The 15109-nt window shown below is 40.8% G+C and overlaps 1 long non-coding RNA gene across 2 annotated transcripts in view; it reads left to right on the top strand.

The window, feature by feature from the left end:
- The window catches only part of LOC149128700 (uncharacterized), a 306251-nt gene extending 302590 nt beyond the window's left edge, over nt 1-3661 (top strand). For both annotated transcript variants that reach the window (XR_016236621.1, XR_016236627.1), the window contains exon 4: nt 3180-3661. This is a non-coding gene — a long non-coding RNA (uncharacterized LOC149128700). The remainder of the gene's footprint in view (nt 1-3179) is intronic.
- The last annotated feature ends 11448 nt before the right edge of the window (nt 3662-15109 follow it).

Below are 15109 nucleotides of genomic sequence, written 5' to 3'. Positions count from 1 at the left end.
GTGAACCAATGGAAGGAAGACCTTTTTCTCTGTCTCTTTCTCTCACTGTCTGACTCTGCCTGTCAAAAAAATAATGAATAGATGTGATTTCTCTGAGACTTATGATCTTCTGGAGTTTGTTCTTAATTTGAACTCCTCAGGGTGATTTTTATACAAACCCTTCAACTGTTGTGAGGAATCGTTCATCATTGAAAATCAGAGTTATGGTTACCAGTTAATAACTCTCCATCTCTCTCTCTCTCTTTTTATTTATTTTTGACAGGCAGAGTGGACAGTGTGAGAGAGAGACAGAAAGAAAGGTCTTCCTTTTGCCGTTGGTTCACCCTCCAATGGCCGCTGTGGCCGGTGCGCTGTGGCCGGTGCACCACGCTGATCTGAAGCCAGGAGCCAGATACTTTTCCTGGTCTCCCATGCGGGTGCAGGGCCCAAGCACTTGGGCCATCCTTCACTGTACTCCCGGGCCACAGCAGAGAGCTGGCCTGGAGAAGGGGCAACCGGGACAGAATCTGGTGCCCTGACTGGGACTAGAACCCACTGTGCCCACGCCGCAAGGCAGAGGATTAGCCTATTGAGCCACGGTGCCGGCCCTCTCCATCTCTCTTAAAATGGTAAGACTTAAGTTTTTGTTGTTTATGTTCTGTAGAGGAAATAAAAATAACTGATTGTTTTTCTGGACACAGTTCCATGTATTTGTGTATCAGATGAAGCATGGCCTGCTTTTCAACCAGTGGGTCTTTGAAACTGTTTTTTTTTTTTTTTTTTTAAGACAAAACTCAAAACTCTAATCTCAAATTGGTATGAATTGTTACTATCCACAGGGATATTTAGGGTTTCTGTAAGATTTTGGAGAAATCCGAAGAAGAGATCTGTAGATTTCAGTATTAAAATTCTGATGCTTTCATCCTTCCGGCAAAAAAGGTAATCTTAGTTGCCAAGCTGTGTTCCACCCCATGAAAATGATTCCCTTTTCTGTTCAGTTTCACCCATAAAAAGCAAGTGCTTTCCCGTGGAAACTGAGAATGGATAAGAATGACTTACTGATTCCTCCAGAAGCCCACTAGAGACAAATGCATTCAAATACTGCTCCAGGTTTACAGCACTTCAGTTGAAGTGTTGGGAGAGACTTGAACTAATGCCAGAAGGGACCCAAGGATCACGTGAATGAAGAAATGGAGTTATTTTATCTTGGGCCAATGGTTGCCAGAAAGATGTACACACACACACACACACACACACATCTTAGGCTCCTAAATCTAGCCAAAAGGTGCCTCATGGTGTGTCTTAGACTCTGTCTCACTCCTTAAATGGGTGGACTTAAACTTAAGTCTGGTGGTGGATGGCAAGGCAGAAGGCCAGAGTTTAAGCAGAAGGTCCTAATCAGTGGAATTTGCTTATTTATGCAGTTTATTTTCTAGGATTTGCTTTTCTAAGATACCGTATCAAAACTTACGGGATACAGCCAAAGCAGTGTTAAGAGGGAAGTTTATAGCAATCAGTGCCCACATGAAGATATTGGAAAGATATCAAACTTTGCTTTGATTTTGGACCAAAAGCATATCAGTTTGAAACTATCTAATTAATAATTCAGTAAAACTAAAAAATCAGTTACTCCTTTGAATCAAAAGATTCAAATTTAAATCTGCATTCTTATTCACATAACATTCCTTCAGACTCTAGAGAAAGTTATAACACAGCTGGTTATAACTTTGACAATTTCAGGTGAGGTACCTACAGATCAAACTTAATAGGGATCACCTATAACCTATAATAAATGATAGCTCAAGTCCTTAAAAAGGAGAACGTCTTCAATTATTATTGGTAGTCTCACATCATTTCTGGTTATTTTTTCTGTACTTTGATCAATTAATGTTGCTTTAAACATGGAAAGGCAATTTGATAATTTCGCATCTTCTAAATACGGGCACTTGAATAGAGGTATTTGAACCACAATAGAATTTAGACTATTTGCTATATATATAAAAAAAGTACTTTTGCCCTTACACTACACATTTTGGAGAGAAAAAATGAAAACTGTTGCTTATCTGGTTCCAATGGGTTGTATCAATGGCACACATGCATATAAGCATTTCTTGAGGGAATCCCAGTGTTTCTGTGTTGATGGAAACCTGAACAATACAAGTGGATCTGAAAATTGTGAAGGCATTGAAATGGAATGAAAAACAAAGTTGCTTGGCTTTTCAGAATTTTAGCTCATTGATAATCTTTTAAAATAAGTTAAATATGTAATATATACCAAAGTATCTTTCCAAATCTAAATATAATGTAGAGATGTATAAATCTGACAGATGTGTTTGAAATTTACAATCTGCCCTAAAGTTCAAAATAGTATAGTTTTGAAAAATTTTTTTATATCCTACTTAAGAAACCAAAAGGAAGAAAACACATGTATGTGAAACCTCAGCCAACAGAATAAATATCTATAGTTATGAAATATGCATATTTATTTGTCCCTTGTGTAGCATGGATTCAAACTGCTGCATGTAAATAGAAGATTCTCAAGAGCTTTAAGTTGGTTGGTGTTATAACCCTCGTTTATCAGGTGCAATATTTGTGACTTCAGAAGTAGCAAGTGCAAGAAGGATAGTGAAGTCAAAAAAGTTTCATTTTGATTTGAGAGAATATAAGACACTGTCTAGCAAATGACAGTGAAGTAGAAAAGGATAAATGAGTCAGAAAAAGAAAAGGCTAGGCAAATGAGTCATAAAAATCATCCAAGTGAAGCCAAACTTGTGCTACTTGTTAAAATTACACAAAGATCTCTTATCCTTGTGCAGTTTATTGTTGGACTAATATGATATTAATTTAGCAGAAAAGTTGATTTTTTGCAAAGCAGCTGTGTGGCGTAGTGGTGAAGAGCAAGTAATTAGTGATGAGACTAGGTTTTGGTTCAGATTCTAGCTCTGTCTCTTGATAACCATTAATCCTTGAAGAAGTAGTTCAGCCTCTCTAACGGTGAGGCTGCTTTGCTTAAATCAACTAGTCATAAACCTCTAAATGCAGGGCTTGGCACATACCAATAATATGTATTGGTATATGTAACATACCAATAATATGTACATTCAATAAATGTAAATTTTTAGTTTTATTTTAATTATTACAAGAAAAATATGTGTTTGAAATAAAGTGAATCATTCTCTGTAAAACTTCATCCTTTCTAGGGGCTGGCACTGTGGCTCACTTGGTTAATCCTCCGCCTGCAGCGCGGCATCCCATATGGGCACTGGGTTCTACTCCTGGTTGCTCCTCTTCCAGTCCAGCTCTCTGCTGTGGCCTGGGAAGGCAGTGGAGGATGGCCAAGAGCTTGTGCGCTGCACCCACATGGGAGACCAGGAGGAAGTACCTGGCTCCTGGCTTCGGATCGGCGCAGCGTCGGCCGTGGTGGCCATTTGGGGGGTGAACCAGCAGAAGGAAAACCTTTCTCTCTCTCTCTCTCTCACTGTCTAACTCTGCCTGTCAAATAAATAAATAAAAAACAAAACAAAACAAAACAAAACTTTGTCCTTTCTAAAATATGTACAGTTGTCTGGAAGATCAGTTTTTGATGTAACTTGTTCTTCATGATTTTCTGAATCCCATACCAAGAACTCTGAATCTCCTTTATCAATACTGTTCACATCTAGGCTTTCTCTGCTATTTGTCTTATTGGACATTAGAAACTTCCATGATGGAGATAGGGGAGGGAAAACTGTTTCCCTCTGAGTAGGAAGAGCTAAGCATTCACTGAAAGTGTCTTAGGCCATTGGGGATGAATTGGAAGTTCATAGAATGTGAAATATGGAAGGATATCAGAAATAAAATTCCATTGCTTTCATCTTGGCCTCATCAACTAAATGAGTCTTATGAGTTGTGAGTCGAGAGTATTTCTGATACGGAATATGACCTCATCAATTTACCCATGGGAGAGGTTGACAAAAGTAAAGCCAGGATTGTGATCATCAAGGATCATAATACTTAATAAAGTTGTCGTCATTTCTGAATCTTTCATTTTTGCATGTCCAGTCATCATGCTCCTATTCCTTTATGTTAAAACGAGCGCGTCATCACTGAGTTAAGATGTGGCAATTATTTATGATCTTTCATTGCATTTATTTTTTTCTTTTAAAACCTTGTCTGTGCCTGATATTACAACTTTTGATATCTAGGCAGTTAAATGAGAAAGACAATTTTCTGTATCATGATTTAGACTGAGGCAACTTAGATTCCTAATGGTGTAAGCACTTTTGTCTGCTACTAGTAGAATGGATACATATGAGGGCTGTTAATTTAGCTCTAATGTGGGCTGCATGGAAAAAGCTATAGGGGTTCTACTTAGTTGGTAGTAAACAACTTTGGAATCAATGTGTTTTTCTTTACTGAAGACTTGCTTAGTGCATCGGAAAAAAATTCTATTAGTTTGCCTCATTTAGTAGTCACCATGCAGCCTGATTCGTGAGCCAGTGGCACCCATTAAGGCCGGCACGACTATTTGTAGCAAAATGAACTGAGCCATCTGAATTCAACCCCAGTGTCATCATTCAGCAGGCCAGACAGAGCCATGATTTAGGATTTTCCCAACATTTCATGGCAATTTGTTTCATTTGCCGCAGGCCCATAACGATGCAAATTGCCATAAAGTGGGATAATCAGGCAGTAGAAGTGTCATAAAACTGCAGGAGAAACAAATTTCCATCTTGGAACTTTGCATGCCGATGAAGTCGGGGAGAGTAAATGTAGACCTGGCTTTGCTGGTATTTCTCTGGTTGCCAAACCCTGAGCCAAGCAGAAATGATTCTGTTTTGTCAATTTGTACTCATTTTAAAGTCAAAGAACGGAAGTGCAAGAGGGCCTGAAAGAAAGCACAGGGCCAAAGTCTTTCCTTGGAGGCCTGGGTTCTGATACTGGAAAGGATGGTCCAGGGGGAAAGGAGGCCAAATGTATGGCGTTAGATGGGTGGACAACCAATGAAAGGGCTGCTAGTTCAGTGCTGTGGCTTTCTGAAAGTCACAGTATTCCTCCAGATAGGTTTTTGGGATCCTTGCCCTGCCTTGAACAGCTCTGCTTCTCTCTTGCCGTGAATAGCCTATCCCATGGTGAGAACCAACTGGAAATGGCATTGTTAGACCAAAGCTCTTCATCTCCTGTTGGGATGTCATTGAGGTGAAAGAATTGAGTCTCACGGATCCATTGCTCTTAGAAGTGAAAACAGAGCATTTTATGAATGCCCAGCAAGCAAACTGTCCTGGAGTCTCTTGATTTTTTGTTTCTGCAGGCCACATTCCTACCTTATGGATAATTTACATTTTTCAGGTTTCATGGGTCATCTCTTGAAGAATCATGTGGCCTAAATTTGCCAGGTCTCACTCCACAGCTCATAACTATGTTGTTTTGCCCTCACCATTCTGTGTATTATCCATTTTGCTTCTTGTTTTATAATAATGCATTAGTGGCGTGGTTTGAAAGTTCCCAAGGACACATTCCATGGCCTTGATCCTACTAACAGAATTGTTTTTGACAGATACTTTAATACTATACGAGTTCATTTTCAAGCTGCTATTGATAAGAGCAAAAATAATTTCTTCCTTTTAAAAATGAAATATATCCCTGGAATGGTTTCTCTAGAATTATTCTGATTTTATTTTATAAACAAAACTCATCAGGAATCTCCATTGAGAAAATCTGTTTTAGAATTTTAATGATGTTGTGTCCTAAGAATGAGGCAATCTATAGTAGGTAGTGAAAAATTCTCCTTCTGCTTCTCACAATGGTGATGTAGTTTTCAAAATTTTATTTACATTTTATTAGAAGGAGAGGGAGACAAACGGAAACATATTCCATCTGCCAGTTTACTCTCCAAATGCCCACCATCTCCAGGGTTGGGCCCAGCTCTTTTCAAGAGCTCAGAAAATCCAACTCTGCCAGTGGAAAATCACCTGCTGCCTCCCAGGGTATGCATTAGCAGGAAACTGGATTGGAAGTAAAGGAGCTGGACCCAAACCATGCACTCTTATATGGAACAACAGCATCACAAATGGCGCCCCAACTGCTGTGCCAAATGCCTCCCCTACAATGGTGATCTTGTATCCATGTATGTATAAAACAAAATTTAAGATTTGTAAAAAAAAATTATTTCATTAGAAATTGGTCTTGGTAACATAACTGGATTTGTAGTTCCACTCTGCTGCATGGTCTTTCATGAATGATGTGGCTTATGAGCTTTCTTAAAGTTAATGTCCAAAGAGTTGTTTAGCACCGAGAGACTCATATTTCTTTCAACACCCTCCTCTTCCATTATATCCTCCTCCTTTCAGATTTCCACTCTGCTCTTAATCCCTAATGGTTTTATTTCTCCAGTGCTTGGTCCATAAATAGAACCCACCCCTCCCCACTCCAATCTGTTCTGCCCATAAGCACCTATTTGATTCAGGTCCCTGATAGGTACCACCTGATGCAGATAAATTCACACATTTTGAATGGGAAAGGAAATGGTAGAATAACACCTTGAATTTACTCATCTTTCAGTGGGGAAATAATTATTGATATTTCAACAATGAGAGATAAATTAAACCTTTTAAAGATCAAGAAATTGCTGTGGTGGGTTATAGCTGCCATACCAATGTATTGAAAAGGTTCATATATAGGCAATAACTGGTTAGCCCAAGGATAGAACCTTGTTAGAGAGTATCTGAATGAAGATAAAAGGAGAGGAGATGGGAAATGATATTTCTGTTGGCAATAGTACAAGTTCTCTGGCCAAACATTTGAGATTTAATGACAGAATTATCAGAGGGTGAGATACTATCAGTGATGGAGAATACAATGATTGGACTATTACTTGGAGTCTTACTCAACCAAAACTGGAACATCTGGTCATTTTTTACTTAGTAAAATGATCTCTCTAAAGAATTGACAATGCGACCATTGGACCTAAATCTGAACAAATTATAGAAGCAGTTTGAAAGGCATAGTTTATTAAGTTCCTTCCTGCTAGGTAACAGGAAGTGTGTATGACTGGGTACATTAGAAATAGGCAAAGAGGGCAGAGGATCCTAGCTTCAGGAAATGTAGATTTTAGAAATTAGAGATAAATCACAAGCAAAATGTAGTTCTTAGAATTGGATTATTACCATTGCATGGAATATCACAACCTTTTTTTTTCATTAACTTTGAAAACAAGTAGAATATGTAGTGAATGATGTAAGTAGTTTTTTCTTTTTTTCTGGTAAATGAATTTCCAAGATAACTTGATCCTAGCCATTATAACCATGAAAGTGTTGTGATTTTTAGTATTTGATGAGTTTGTCTGTGTGAATAAGGTAAAGCAGATGCCCTAACTATTGTGGAGCTGCCAGTGCTCTGAGTTCATCTGAGGAGTGAGTGAACAAACAGAAGGCTCTCCTTTCACCCTTGATGCAAAAAACTTGGAAGAAATGCACTAGTGGGGTTTGGCTTGCTCCAAACGCACAGGATCAAGATTGGGAAAGGCACCAGTGAAAGAGGCATGACCCCCAGTCCTGAGCAGGGCTGTATTCAGATTCCATATCGCTCATGTTTGGAAAATGTATTTATCTGGCTTGCTCCAAACTGAAAGTGGCAACTCTCTTGGGGAAGAAAATACTTTCCTGTGAGAATCCTTTGATTTGGAATGAGAAGTGGGGAAATAGGACAAGAATCGGTACCACATCTTTCGTTGCCCACTGCATCACTAGATTGGCACCTCATATTTTATTCACATTAATGTAATAGTAATACAGAGAGAACAAATTCAATATACATATATACAATTCTAATAATATAATCTTCCTTTCTCTCTCTCTCCTTCTCCATTCCTCCCTCCCTCCTGCCCTTCCTTCCTTCCTTTTATTATTTTTGAGATAGCATATTTTCATTAATATAACAGTAAAGGGTGTAATGTTCCACTAAATAGAAATCAACAAGTACAAAATCGAAAGACCCTAATTCAATGGTAATATAGACAAGGGCTATAAAGAATAATCAGATGGAAAGATGACCACTTCATATATATATATATATATATAGTAAATTTGAAAATAAGCACAGATCATTAAAGCTATAGTAAGTATAACATTCTTAAACATTAGTTTGACAAAGATATGAAACAAAATTAAAAATATATTTGCAGTAATACTGTACAGGCATTGCCTTTTTTATTTTTTATTTTATTTTATTTTTTAAATATTAACTCCCACATATCAAACAGAACACACAGTATTTGTTTTCCTGTGTCCAGCTTATTTCACTCAACATATGTGGGATTTCATTTTTATAGCTGAATAATATTCATGTATATGTCACATTTCTTTATCCATTCATCTGAGAGTGGACAGCTTGATTGATTTACTATTTTGGCTATTGTGAACATGCTGCTATAAATATGGTGGTACAGGTATTATTTTGATCATATGGGTTCATATCTCATGGGTATATACCCAGTAGTGGGATTGCTGGCAAGTCTACATCTACTTTTATAAGAAATCTCTATACTGTTTTCCACAGTGGCTGCACTAATTTACAGCCCTGCCAACAGTGTATAAGTATTCCCTTTTCCCACATTCTCAGCAGCATTTGTTACTCTCTAACTTTTGGACAATGGCCATTCTGAAGGGATGAGGTGATAAGTCATTGTGGTTTTGATTTGCATTTCTTTGATGGCTAGTGATGAGCATTTTTTCATGTATGTGTTGGCCACTTGTATTTCTTTTTTTGCGAACTGTATTGTTGTCTTTTTATCATTTCTTAACTGAATTGGTTGGTTGTTATTTGAGTTGCTGATATATTCTGGATATTACTCCTTTGTCAAATAGGTAATATGTAAATGGTTTTCCCATTCTATTGGATGTTTCTTCACTCCATTGATCATTTTCTTTGCTGTGCAGAAGATTTTGTGTTTGCTACAATCCCAGTTGTTTACTTTTGCTTTTGTTGCCTGTGCTTTGGGGTTCTTATCCAAGAAGTCATCACCTACACCCAATGTCTTGGTGTATTTCCCCTACAGTTTTTTTTTCCAGGAATTTCACAGCCTAAGGTCTTTAATTTGGGTCTTTGAACAATTTTGAGTTGACTTTTGTATTTGTTGATACATACGGATGTAATTTCATTCTCCTACATATATAAATTGAGTTTTGCCAACACCATTTATTGAAGATTATCCTTACCCCAATATATGGTCTGGGAACAATTTTTTTTTTAAAAGATTCATTGATTTTTTGAAAGGTAGAGTTACAGAGAGAGAAGGAGGAATGGAGGGAGAAAGTGTGTTAGTTGAGACTGAGATTATGTATTCACTGGTTCACTCCCCAAATGACTCCAATAGCTGGGGATGTCCCAGTCTTAAGTCAGGAGTCTAGAACTCCACTGGGTATCCTGCATGGATGATAGGGGCTCAGGCACTTTGGCAGGGTGCTGGATGGAAGTGGAACAGGCTGTACACAAGCTAGTACCCATATGTGATGCTGGCATTGGAGGTGGCAGCTTAACTCACTTCACCATAACACTTGCCTGGCCTGGAACTTTTGTCAAAAATCAGTTGACTTGACTTAAGTGGATTAATCTCTGGCTCTATGCTGTTCCATTGATCTATACTTTGGTTTATTATACCTGTACCATGCTGTTTTGATTACTATAGCTTTGCAGTATACTTTGAAGTCAGATATTGTGATGCCTCCAGCTTGATCTCTTTTGTTGGGTACCACTTTGGCTATTCTGGCTATTTTGTGATTATATATGAATTTTAGGATTTTTTTTTTGAATTCTGTAAAGAATGCCATTGATATTTTGGTAGGGATTGCATTGAATCTACATATTGCTTTATGTACTGTAGACATTTTAATGATATTGATTTCTCTGATCCACAAGCAAGGAATATCTTTTCAATTTTTTGTGTCCTTGATTGCATGCATTAATGTTTTATAATTTTAGTTGTAGAGGTCTTTTCATTTCTTTGGTTAAATTTATTCCTAAATCTTTGATTATTTTTGTGGTTATTTGTGAATGGGATTTCTTTAATTTCTCTTTCAGTGAATTCATTAGTATATTAAAAATGCTACTGCAATTGTATTTTTATTTTATAATCTGCAACTTACTTGGTTTATCAGTTACAACAGCTTTTTGTTGGAGTATTTAGGTATTTCCACATACAACATAGTGTCATCTGCATGCATATTTCATCTTTCTTTTTTCCAATTTTTTAAAAGAAATTTGTCGCTCCCCCTCTTTGTGGAGGAACGACACAGGACCCTGCGCTGTTCTTTCGTCTGCTCGGCCCTCCCCGGGTTTGCTGCTGGTTCTTCCCGGGTTGGCTACTGTCCCTTCCACCTCCGTGGAAGGGCGGTTCCCCCTGGCCACATTCCCCACTTCCGCAGGGGAGCGGCACACCGCCGGCCGGCTTTCTCGGGGGCTGCACAGGTGTTCCTTCAGATGTTCCCCTTAGATGTTCCCCCGTGCATGCCGTCTCTCTCCTCCTTTATAGTCCTCCTCCGCCAATCCTAACTCGGCTGCCCACACGCCGAGTATGCTGCTCTCCTCCAATCAGTAGCAAGTCCTACAGTTTATTGGTTGAACTGGAGGCAGCTGTGCGGAAGCTGTTTACTTCTCTCCCAGCGCCATATTGTGGGAGAGCAGATGCATAGAATAAGTCTTAATTCCAGTAACTCAGTCCAGTCCGGGCTGCTCCCCACAGATCCCCCTTTCTTTTTATTTTTTGGCGTTGATACGCGCCTGTCTTCGGTGTCCCGCGGCACACACTCTGCTCTGCTTGCTAGAGTTGCCACAGGTTCTTACAAGTCCTATCAATCAGGCAAACCGAATCCGGGTCCTCTCTTCGCCATGTTGTGAGGAGGTTTTTAGGCGCTGATGCGTGCCTGTGTTCGGTGCCCTGCAGCGCATGCTCTACTCTGCCTGCAGGGGCTTACAAGCCCTAACAATCAGGCAAACCGAATCCAAGCCTTCTCATTGCCATATTGTGGGGGAGACTTATTAGTGTTGGTTCATGCCTATCTTCGGTGACCTGCAGCTCATACTCTGGTCGAGCTGCCTGCTGGTGCTTACCGCCTTAATCAGGCAGACCGAATCCAAGCTCTCTTATTGCCATGTTATGGGGTGACTTACTGGTGTTGATAACGTGCTTGTCTTCGGTGACCTGCGGCGCATAAGCTGCCAGCCGCCCGCAGGTGCTCACCGCCTCCCTAATCAGGCAGACCGAATCCAAGCTTTCTCATTGCCATGTTGAGGGGAGGCCTTTCTATTTCTCTATTTCTCTATCTCCGGGCATTCCTATTTCTCCCATTTTACTTCTATCTTCCAGCATTCCTATTTCTTTCATTTTACTTCTAAACTTCTGTTTCTCTTATCCCTGCGGCTTCCCGGCGGCGCTCGCCCCGAGGCTGCTTCTCGGCACCTCGCCCCATGGCAGCTTCACGGCTCTGCGCGGCTTCCCGGCGCCTCGCCCCGCCGGCGGGTTCCCGGCTCTGCGCGCATGCTCTGCGGTCTCCACGCACTTCGCGCCCGCACCACGGCCTCGCGCCAGCCCTGCGTTCCCTATCTATTCACGCCCCGTGCTCTCTCTGCACGCGGCAGCCTCCGCGAATGTTTCCGCCACCACCGGCATTCAGTCCAAGTTCCCCGGACTAACCTGGCGAATTTCAACCTGGCGGCCCACGTCTCTGCCTCTGGTTCCAGATCTTCGCCTCTTGCTCCCCGGGGTGACTTGAAGAATTCCAAGGTGGCTTATGTCTCCGCCTCGGCCTGCACTCGCGGCTTCATCCTCCCTAACATTTTTCTCTACCCGGTATGTTTCCCCAAGCTTTCCTCCAACAATACTCCTCCCTCATTTCTCCTGGCCTCTCCCCACAGTCCGCATCCGAGTCTGTTCTAGCTTTCACTTTCGCTTTCGACTTTAGAGATTTCTCCCAGCTTCCCCCCGTAGTCCGTATCTGAGTCTATGCCTAGGCTTTCAATAACTTCTTCCGGCACCTTTTTCGTCCGGCTTTTCCCTAGGCTGTTTGCTAGTCTCTCTCTCCGGTATTTTCCCAGTTCTTCCCGTTTCTTCCCTCCTAAGTTTGCTATCCGTCCTAGGCTTCCTATCCGAGTCACGGCACCATTATGTCGCTCCCCCTCTTCATGGAGGAACGACACTAAGCCCTGCCTAGGCTTCATATCCGAGTCACGGCACCATTATGTCGCTCCCCCTCTTCGTGGAGGAACGACACAGGACCCTGTGCTGTTCTTTCGTCTGCTCGGCCCTCCCCGGGTTTGCTGCTGGTTCTTCCCGGGTTGGCTACTATCCCTTCCACCTCCGTGGAAGGGCGGTTCCCCCTGGCCACATTCCCCACTTCCGCAGGGGAGCAGCACACCGCCGGCCGGCTTTCTCGGGGGCTGCACAGGTGTTCCTTCAGATGTTCCCCTTAGATGTTCCTGGTGCATGCCGTCTCTCTCCTCCTTTATAGTCCTCCTCCGCCAATCCTAACTCGGCTGCCCACACGCCGAGTATGCTGCTCTCCTCCAATCAGCAGCAAGTCCTACAGTTTATTGGTTGAACTGGAGGCAGCTGTGCAGAAGCTGTTTACTTCTCTCCCAGCGCCATATTGTGGGAGAGCAGATGCATAAAATAAGTCTTAATTCCAGTAACTCAGTCCAGTCCGGGCTGCTCCCCACAAAATTTATTTATTTTGAAGGGGTTACAGAGAAAGAGAGATAGATCTTCCATCTATGGTTCCACTCCCTAGATGGCCACAATGCCAGTGCTAGGCCAGGTAAGACAGGAGCTTGATCTGGATCTCCCATGTTGGGTGGTTGAGGTCCAAACTCTTGGGCCATCTTCTGCTTTCCCAGGGCTTTAATAGGGAGCTGGATTGGAAGAGGAGCAGCTGATACGTGAACCAGCACATAGATGGGATTCTGGAGTCATAGACAGTGGCTTTTCCTGCTATACCACAATGCTGCCCCAATCACCCTTTTCCAGTTTTGGTGCCTTTTGATTCTTTCTTTATAATTGCTTTTGCCAGTACTGCCAGTACTATATTAATTAACAGTGGTGAAAATTGGCATTTGTTTCTTTTTCCAGATCTGAGAGGAAATGCTTTCAGCTTTTTCCCATTCACTATAATATTGATTATTGGTGTGTGAAAGATAGCCTTTATAATTTTGAGATATGTTTCTTCTATAACTAGTTTGGAGGGTTTTTATCATGAAGGAATGATGAATCTTATCAACTGCTCTCTCCACATCTACTGAGGTGACCAAATGGTTTTTGTTCTTCATTATGTTGATGTGATTTATGATCATTGATCTGTTAATGTCGAACCACCCTTGCATCTCTGGGATAAATCCTACTTGATCATGATGTATGCTCTTTCTATTATGGTTGTAGAATCAATTTCCTATTTTTTTTTTTTTTTTGAGAATCTTTGCATCTATGTTCATCAAGGCTATAGGTCCATAGTTTTCTTTTCATGTTGTGTCTTTGATTTTGGGATCAGAGTGTTGCTGGCCTCATATAAAGAGTTTGGCAGAGTTCCACCATGCATTCTAAAACTGAGTAGTTTTGGAGTTAGTTCCACTTTTGATGTTTTGTAGACTTCAATGGTGAAGCCATTGGGCCCTGGATTTTCCTGGATGGAAGACATTTAATTATTGCTCAAATTTTGTTGCTTGTTATAAATCTGTTTGGATTGCTTATATCTTCTTGATTTAATCTGGGCAGATTGTATTCAGGAATTTAATCATTACTTTGACATATTTGATTTTATTAGCATATAGTTTTTATAGCTGTTTCTTATAAGCCTTTGCATTTCATATAGAATATAATCTCTTTATTTCTAGTTTTTAGTTATTTGAGTGTTTTCTCTTTTTTCTTTGTTACTTTGTCTAAAGGTTAGTCTATTTTATTGACTAAAAAACCTAGTTTTTTTGTTTTTTGTATCATTTTTTGTAGATTAAATTTCATTTATTTCTGCTCTGATCCTTGTTACTTATGCCTTCCTTATTTCCCATTTGGTTTGTTTTTGTAAGTCTTTGAGATACATTATTATATTATTTGAGACTTTTTTCATGTAAACACTTTATGCTATAAACTTCCCTCTTAATGATTTTGTTGTATCCCAAAAGTTTTGATATGTTGTCATTTTCATTATTTCAATAAATTTTTTGATTCACTTTAATTTCTTCAATGATTCATTGATAATTCAGAAGCATTTTGTTAATTTCCATGTATTTATGATTATTCTATTGTCTTTGCTGTTGATTTCTAGTTTTACTCCTTCATTGTTGCAGTGGATTTGTTCTGAGAGGAGGAGTGCAGTGGGGGCAAGAGGTATGGAGTCATCACATAGACACCAGGAGTCGGGTGAAAGTGGGCTAGAGGTGAGCAGCCTGAAGACTTGTTTATTTCAGTTGGTGCAGCAGCTTATATAGCACAGGCAGTCAATCCGGTCAAGGGGAAGTTTATGCCATAACCAATCACTGCCTGTTGCCAGAAGGGCTCCTTTGCCAGGTGATTTCAGAAACCATTTCCTGACTAACTGACACTCACTTGCCAGTGCCATCTTGGCACAGCCTTTTCATTCCACCACATTGCCCCCTTTTTGTTTATTTTTGAGCAATGCGGGGCATGATCCTTGGCCATACCATTGTTGACCCCATTTCCATGTGGTCTCCTCATGCAGCTGTGCCTGTCTTAGGTTTTCTCCCAGGAGTTCTTAGCCGTCATTGAATAACCAGCCCTCAGAATGGGAGACCACAGGAGTGCTTGCTCAGATGGGGGATAAGAATGAGGAACAATGGTAATCAGGAATGGCGTGACCACACACAGGCTGTTGGCTGTTTGAATGGCTGACCAGAGCTTGGTGGGGTATAAAGCAGTGGGCAGTTCATCAGGGCAGGATGATAGGGCAGCAGCTTGACAATTGGTAGCAGATGTGTCCACTAACAAGGCAGACTCAGTCTTGTTCAGTTGGTTCTGGTTGACTGTCAGTTGTAGGCTTAATGTTTCTGGCTGGTACCCAATGGGCTGTCCTGCATTCTCTGGAAAGACACAAGCATATCCTTGGCCATTGGTTAGCAGAAGCCTTTTTACAGGTGTTGGAATCCAGGGCCT

The sequence above is a fragment of the Oryctolagus cuniculus genome, chromosome 1 (genome assembly GCF_051225735.1).
Source record: "Oryctolagus cuniculus isolate XC-2025 breed Fujian yellow rabbit chromosome 1, ASM5122573v1, whole genome shotgun sequence".
NCBI classification, from domain to species: Eukaryota; Metazoa; Chordata; class Mammalia; order Lagomorpha; family Leporidae; genus Oryctolagus; species Oryctolagus cuniculus.
The sequence above is the reverse complement of the archived record's forward strand: the minus strand, read 5'-3'. Positions and strand labels throughout refer to the sequence as shown.